The sequence below is a fragment of the Arachis ipaensis genome, chromosome B04 (assembly GCF_000816755.2).
Source record: "Arachis ipaensis cultivar K30076 chromosome B04, Araip1.1, whole genome shotgun sequence".
NCBI lineage: Eukaryota > Viridiplantae > Streptophyta > Magnoliopsida > Fabales > Fabaceae > Arachis > Arachis ipaensis.
The window spans coordinates 13797298-13805773 of NC_029788.2; positions in this window are offsets into that span (position 1 = coordinate 13797298).

Below are 8476 nucleotides of genomic sequence, written 5' to 3' on the forward strand. Positions count from 1 at the left end.
ATATTTAAAAATGATTATTTATTCTAAAAAAATTATATAGTTTACTTATTAATATCACACTTAATAAAATAAGTAGTATTTATTTACTTATATATGTTATGACACTTGCTCACTTGTTTATTATGAATTTATTATAATCAATTTTTTCTAAACTACTTTTTTTAGGTCCAATATCAACAATTAGATTCAAGAGTAGTATCTAAAATCTTAAGAATTCAGTTTCGATGATTATCTCATATTTTAAGGAGATTTCAAAAAAATATATTACAAAAATAATAATAATTCCTCCTCACAATTAATATAAAATCTAATAACTCACATTTATGATTTATTATAACTATTATTCTCCTCTTAAAATAAGATGTTAGAATATTATTAACTATACATATAGATATAACCGTGTAAGGGAAAGGGAACTGAAACTCATGATCATGCATATCATAAAAAGATAAACTCATGAAAAAGAACAACTCAATTTTCTAGATAAATTAAATTTAAAAGACAATGCATACCCTTACAATCACATAAGAAAATAAGTTCAGGTATGACCTCTAATGATTAACAAAAATATAAAATTAACAGAAATAAACAAATTATTTTATAAAAATAAATGGTCTAAATATAATAAAATATTATAGAAGTAGAATACAATAAAATAAACAAATAAAAAAAATAAAATTTTAATTCCTACAAATTTCGGTAATCGTCGTCTCCCCGTTGAGGCGGCGGAATAGGTGTTAATATTGGTGTCCACCAGTAACATTGCCGCTACCTCTAGCGTACATCTACTGATTGTATGCCTCCATCTGCTCTCGCAACCGATCGAGCTGCTCCAACTTTTTCATCAGGTTCGAGCTGATGGCAACGGCTCCTCTCACGCGTCCTAAAAAGATCGTTGTACCTCTGCTCAGATTGCTCTGCTTGCTGGTGCTAGGGGTGTTCGCGGTGCGGTTTGGTTCGGTTTTTGAGTGAAAAGTCATCCAATTCAATCGTCTCATTAAACTGCGGTTCGGTTTGGTTTGGTTTTTTTATCGAAGCCATCCGAACCAAACCAAATCAATTAAAATCGGTTTGGTTTGGTTCGGTTTGTTCGATTTTTTCAATCAATTCAAAAAAATACTACTATACTACTTCACAAAATCATAACATGATATATTTAGAATCATTTATTTTTTCGAAGGAAGAAATCACTTTTAGACAAATTACCAAACATAATCAGTATACATGAAAATCAATTCTACAAATGTTAGAATGCAAACAAAGCTTACCTCTACAATAGGGCCTATTCTAAAAGTTCCCATGACCTCTTCTTTAGACACCAATGTAAGAAGTAGAATGAGTACAAAAGGAATCTGAATTGACTGAACCATATTGAGCCATTCATTCATAGTATCCAATGAACTCTCTGATGTATTAAAAACTATAGCAGCTATCATTGTTGGAACAATAGCACAACTTCTAGGAATCAATGACCTTAACCATTTCTTTATATTTAGCTTCAAAAACCCTTCAATTATGAATTATGCTGGATATGTTCCTGTAACTGTGCTACTTTGTCCTGCTGCTAACAAACCAATTCCCATATATATAGATTTGGAAACAAAAGTAATAAATCATACTAAATCACACTAAACCAGTTCAAAATTAATTTTTTATTTTCCAAAATAACTAATAATAATAATAAACCAGAAGCAGTTTCAAATCAAGTTTTTGGATATTATCAGATAACAACAAACAGAACAACAATTTTAGTGTGAACAGCAAACAGAACAGCAATTCAGTAATTCAGTATGAACAACCCAGAAGCAGTTTCAGTAATTCAGTATGAACAGCAATTCCAGTATGAACAACCCAGTAATTTCAGTATGAACAGCAAATTCAGTATGAACAACCCAGAAGCAGTTTCAGCAATTCCAAGTCAGTAATAACCAGCAACAATAAACCGAACAATGAATCAATAACCAGCAACAATACTAAGTCAGTAATACATCAATAAATAGTAATAATGAATCAACAAACAGCAGCAAGTCAGCAACAATGAGTAAACAAACAACAGTACCAACAATCTTAGTCAAATTACATATCTGTGTTGGCCTGCCGGGTCAGTGGGTGGCTGGGTGCTCTGCGACTGCTACTGCTGGGTGCGAAGGTGGTGCTGGGGCTGGGTCTTCGTGGGTCTTCGTGGTTCGGCAGTGTTAGGAGGAAGGCTTCGCTGCAAGGTGGTGGAAGGAATGATCTTCAGAGTTCGCTGCCGGTCTCGAGACTCAACCACGTGGGTGGCTCCGCGGCTGGGTGCACCGGTGCAGACTGTGAGGGCCTGAGTGGAGAGCGCGACTGTGAGAGCCGAGAGGAGAGCGCCAGGTTTCACTTCGATTGGGGTAAGGGGGAACGGTCACGCTGAATGGGGTTGGGTCACGCTGGGAGTGGGAGACTGGGAGAGTGGGAGGGGTTTTTAGGGTTTTTAACCTCACCGGTTCGGTTTGGTTGAGGTTTTCATGGTCAGAACCGAAAACCGAACCGAACCGTAAAAAAACTGTAAAAACATATTTTTTCGATTCGGTTGGTCGGTTTAGTTCGGTCCGGGTCGGTTTTGAACACCCCTAGCTGGTGCAACTCATGTGTTGGCTTTTGCACCTCCTTCCTCAAGTCGACAACTTCCTAGCAATTGGCAGGGCTGGTGGTAGAGGTAGAGGCAAAGGAAGCTGCCAACGTGAAGGAGCGGCCACTGGCGAAGAACGACCCCAACCTGAAGCGGCGATTCTTGTGGGGTTCAAAGACGGTCTGGCACCAAATCCTATCAGGATCTACCGCTAACGTCTCGGAGCCGGCTTCGTCGTTTTCACTAGGCGGCTGAGATTTCTGGATCGCGATCTCCAACCTCTATGTATAATCCTCCTATGTCACACACGTTGTGATTAGGATAACAGTTAATTGACTTTAAACCAAATAAATTTGAAACTTAGGATTAATTTAAACTCACATAATGGGTCGCAGATCGCTCGCCAGCAAATCTCTCCTTGTTGGGCTTCAAAGTATGGGTATATTTAAAGGTCTCCGCTAGTGTCGCCTCACGGTCCAACAACTTAGACTACAAATTAATATATCAACCAATAAAATAAATGAACAAATTAACTATTAATTCAAGTAACTACTATAAAGTTACACAATGACAAAATTCTTACCAGTCTGCTCTTCGTCTTCATGAAGGTCGCCGACCCACCCATATACTTCGAAGACTTGGGAAAAGCTCTGTTATTGACGTTCGTCAGACGGTGATGCTTGAACCCCTCATCATTGTTAAAATAGGCTTCCAGTTCCTTTTTTATAGCTGGACGAATCCATGACGTTAGGTGGTCGCGCCCCTTACGAAGGTGATTATGATATTATGTTTTGCATCCTATATGAATTTTAACTGCACAAAGTGATTCAACAATATAAGGTAGTCGGAATAAAATATAGCTCAAATATAGTTAATTAATTCAACATTATTGGGTTCTTACCGCCCACTTTTGAAACCATCGATCTTTGGTCTCAGCCACGGTCTGCGTGCAGGTCGGCCATGGGTGGTCGTTGATAGGTGGATAAATTCCGGTCAAGAATTACCAAAAGTATTTTTCCAAATTAGCGTTGCAAGTACAGTCTTGACCGACGAGATTTTCACTATCGAATTTAAAATGTGTCACAAATGAAATAAATAAACGGGAGTAAAATTCCGGGTCGTCTTCCTTAGGAGTTGACACAAGTTGCAATTTATTGGTTAGGATTTTCCTGGAGATTTTCTGAGCTTGAGAACAAAATAAATAAATAACTAGAAATTAAAGCAATGAATAATTAGCAAGAGTTGTAAAATAATCAATATAAAAAACTCTTGGTTAGGGGTGAGAATTGAAAATTTTATCCTTATTGTCTTTCCCAAGAGTGATGGTAAAAGCTTTTTACTCTCACTTAGTTATCCTCTAACAAGTGAAGGAAAGTCAAGTGAAACAATTAACCTTAGCTCACAAGTCCTAGTTACTTCATAGAAAAGAACTAGAGTTGGTGAGTTTCAAGCTAATTAGCAATTTTCAATTACAGATTAATACTTGAGTATAACAATTCAAGTGGCTCCAATTATCAACCCCCAACCAAGCAAGAAAATCTACTCCATGATATTGGATGACATTTCCTCAAATACTTGGTGAGCAAAGATAAAAGGCATGATAATAAATAGAAAAATAATTCAATTAAAATTACCACTAAAAATAATTAACAAGAACAAAATAAGCAATAACAATAGACATGGAAATAACTCAATGCATTAACAAAATTCAATCATAACAAAATCCAAACATGAATTCAAAATAATCAAATGGAAAAGAGTGATAGAGGAATTAGAGAAGAAAACTATAAGGAAAATGACTCCAATTGAAGGTAGTAGCAGCTCTCTCAAGATCCAATTCAAAGTAAAACTAAGAATGCTCAAAATCCTAGAGAGAGGTAGGAGTTTCTCTCACTAGAATTCAAAACTAATAAAAAAAACTAAAGTGAAAGTGAAGTGTGTTCAGTCTCAGCTCTATCCCAGCCTCTAGTCTGCATTTTCGGGCTTGAAACTGGGTCCAAATCAGCCCAGAAATCGCCTCCAGCGAGTTCTGTTAATTGCAACACGTGACGCTCATTACACATACGCGTCATCCATGCGTACGCGTCAGTGGGCTCTGCACAAGGTCACGCGTACGCATCAGTCATGCGTACACGTCAGCCATGCACGCGCGTCACTTCTAGCTCGCAAATCTTCAAATTCTTGTGTTCCTTCCACTTTAGCATGCTTCCTCTTCATTCTCTATGCCATTCCAGCCCTATAAACCCTGTAATCACTTAACAAACGCATTACGGCATTGAATGGTAATATAAGAGGATTAAAAATTAGTAATTTAAAGGCTTAGGAAGCATGTTAATCGTGTAACCACTTAACGCATATATCACGGCATCGAATGATAGCAACAGAGGATTAAAAATTAATGATTTTAAGGTCTAGGAAGCATGTTTTCAATCATAGCACAGAATTAGGAAGGAAACTTAAAAACATGCAATTTACATGAATAAGTGTGAGAATAGTTGACAAAACTCACTCAATTCAGTCCAAAATATATCATAAAATAGTGGTCTATCAGTCGTACATCGACTTAATGACCTCAGAAATATCCTATATGCAAGCATTATTTTTTTGTGCAAACCTATCAGAGAAAAAACCTAACATTAACAAACATATAAAAATGCATAAACTTAAGATTAACAAACTTAACCTTAAAAAATTGTATGTACTCACGTCTGCATGACATCGGGCTAAATGCTCAGCCAGATGACAGGCGATGGTGGAGGGGCATCCTGCTAGGGGCACTGGAGGAATCACCCACCGCGGGCTCTATCACTGGATCTACAGGAGGCATAGCAGAAGGGGGAACGTAATTCAGGTTTGGGAACATAATGAACTGCTGGTCCGCTGGACTCGCCTGTTACGTCACAGGGGTCGACAGGATAGTCGGGGTAGAGGGCGAAGACTGAACAGTCACAAGGGATTCGGTGGAAACCCTCCCTTTACCATGACCACGAGACCCACTAGGCCTACCTCTGCTATCTGTCATCATGTCTGCAAAAAGAATATATTACTAACACACAATTAAATTCACCAACTCAGTAAACATATTAATAACAAACACCAATAAATAATAACATAAGAAAAAACTCAAGAAATAACAAATAATTATAACAAACATGAAAAAATGTATGAATAACAAATAATTATTTTAATTATAAGTTAGGAAGTCAAAGTTAATTAGTACGAATAATTCAGTATTCAAGATTATATTGCAATGATACAATCATACAAAGAAACTCAAGAAAGAAAATTATACATGGACATAATCCAAAACACTTAAAATAATAATTTTAAGGAGGAACCAATTCATGTCACAATTGACACAAATATCTATCAACCCTAAACATATCTCTAAGATTTTCGAAAACATAATTTTAATTTTTCAATTTCACTCAAAATCTTATTAAAATTTCGACAGAATCTCCCTTAAAATTCAGATTTCTCCACTCTTCAAGGGGTTCCATCCAAACCAACATACAAGGATTGAAATCCTAATTCACCAACCAAATAAACCAATTATTCAAACCAATGAAATTTACGTTAAAAATTAAATAAAAAAAATTTTCATAACTCATGATTTTCCAATCTAACAAAAACAAGTAAAAATAAAACACAAATAATAATCAAACAAGTAAGAATAAATCCTAAATTATTATATGATAACCAAGATACAAATCCTAAATTAACTTAAACCTTAATAATCAAACAAGTAAGAATAAATCCTAAATTAACTTAACCCTAAATTAACATGACCAAAAACTAACATGACTCAAAATCATAAATTATAATTTAACACTATATGTTCTGATATTCTAATATAACAATTAATACACATAAACATACACACCAAGCATGATTCCTAAACCAACATTCTCAAACATCCTGATTCCTAAATAAAAATGTATAACACCCCAATTAACTCAGAATCATTCAACAGTCACAATCCTCACTAATCAAATTCCTAACACTAATAGAATAATAAACTAATAGATAACACATTAATATTAAAAAAAATTCTATTTCTAATTTTAAAATAGATGTCATGGAGATGGAGCGTGAGGATGTACCTGAATCTGGAGCGACGGCGGTGCTAGAGTGTAAACCCCGCAAAATTAGTGAATAATTAGTCAATAAATTAAATTTTAATAAAGAAAAATAGAAATATAAATTTTATATTAAAATAGAAAAGAGCTTATTAAGATAAGAATTCTGACACTAATTTCAAAAAATTTGGCCCAAGATTGAGCCAAATGGACCGAACCGATTGAGCCAGACCCAAACCAAACCCGTGGGCCCAACCAACTCACTTACTTAAGTGAGCTTCAGCTCACTTCTCTCTCTTCTGGATGCAAGAACGCTGGAATCCAGCAAGAGATGAGGAAGAACATTTCCAAGGTTCCAAACCTTTGGCATTGACTTAAATCCACATAACTTTTCGCTCCGAGCTCCGATCGCTGCACCGTTTGCAGCCACGCATCCGCGGTGTCGATTTCTACAAAGCCTAGTACATTATAAGGTATGAAATTCATGTTTCCTTCCTCAATTTCCTCAGTTTCAGTTTCAAAAATTCATGAGCAAAGATGTTGAAATTGTTAAATTTCGGTATTTAGGATCAAATTAACTTGGTGGACTTTTCGAGTCTTGTCCCAATTTTCTGTTGGTAAGATGAAAATCCTAGAACTCTAGTTAATTCTTTAATTTTGTGTATTGGGTATATTAGGTATTGGATTTGGGTATGAATATGTGATATATGTGAATTAGGTTTGTATATGTGTACATTGGAGGCATGGTGGAGGTTGGGTGATGTTGCCTTGGTGATCCTGGACCTCTTGGGGCTGTGTTCGGTGCATTAGTGGGCTGACTCAGGTAATACATAGAAATCGGCCAAGGTATGGTTTAGGTTTCGCGAATTTAATATATAATGTTCTGTGAAAACTTAGGCCAGATGGCCATAGGATAGGTTGGAATGTAAAGGAATGATTAATGTTTAGTATCTTTGTGATGATTTGGGATATGAATTGTGTATTGAACTGGGTGACTGCTACTGATGATGATATTAGGATGTGAATTGATGAATTGATGACTAATGGATGACATGAATGTATATGTTTAGGATAGGTGATTTATGATTTTGTTGATGTATTTGAGAGATTGATGCATAACATTGTTGATTTGAGATATGGTAAGACATGGTGGTTGTTTTGGTGTTGAGGAAAATGTGTTGTGTTGGGGATTTATGGGTATGGTAAGTTAAATTGAAATTGGGTTTTTAAGAAAATAGAGGTTTTGAAGTTTTGTGTAACTTTGGTTTTTGACCGAAATTCGGCAAGCTATAACTCGGCTTCCAGACCCCCAAATGGTTTCAAATTTATTTTATATAAAAATTTGGTCCGTGAAATTTACGCCGTTCAAAGAACGGATGAAAAATCTTTTAAAACAAAAAAGTTATGCGCGTTGGAAGTTTGAAGGGCGAAGCTGAAATTCTGCAGACTTAGCCATTTCTGGCCAAACTGCAGTGTATGCGTACACATACCCTTCATTTGTGAAAGGTCAATTTTGCCCCGCGTACAAGCGTATGCGGACAAGGCTATGCGTACGCGAAATGGGCCAAAATGTCCTCCCACGCATACGCGTGGCCCACGCGTATGCGTGACTTGGGCAAAATTACACGTATGCGTACGCATACATATGACATGCGTATGCATACCCCTGTTTTTCAGCAAATGAATATTTTGTATTTTAAACCCAATTTGAACCTCTAAATTTTTATTTTCATTCTTTTAACCCTAAATCTTATTAGTAAGTCTAGTAACAAGATGGAGTTAGGAAATGGAGATAACT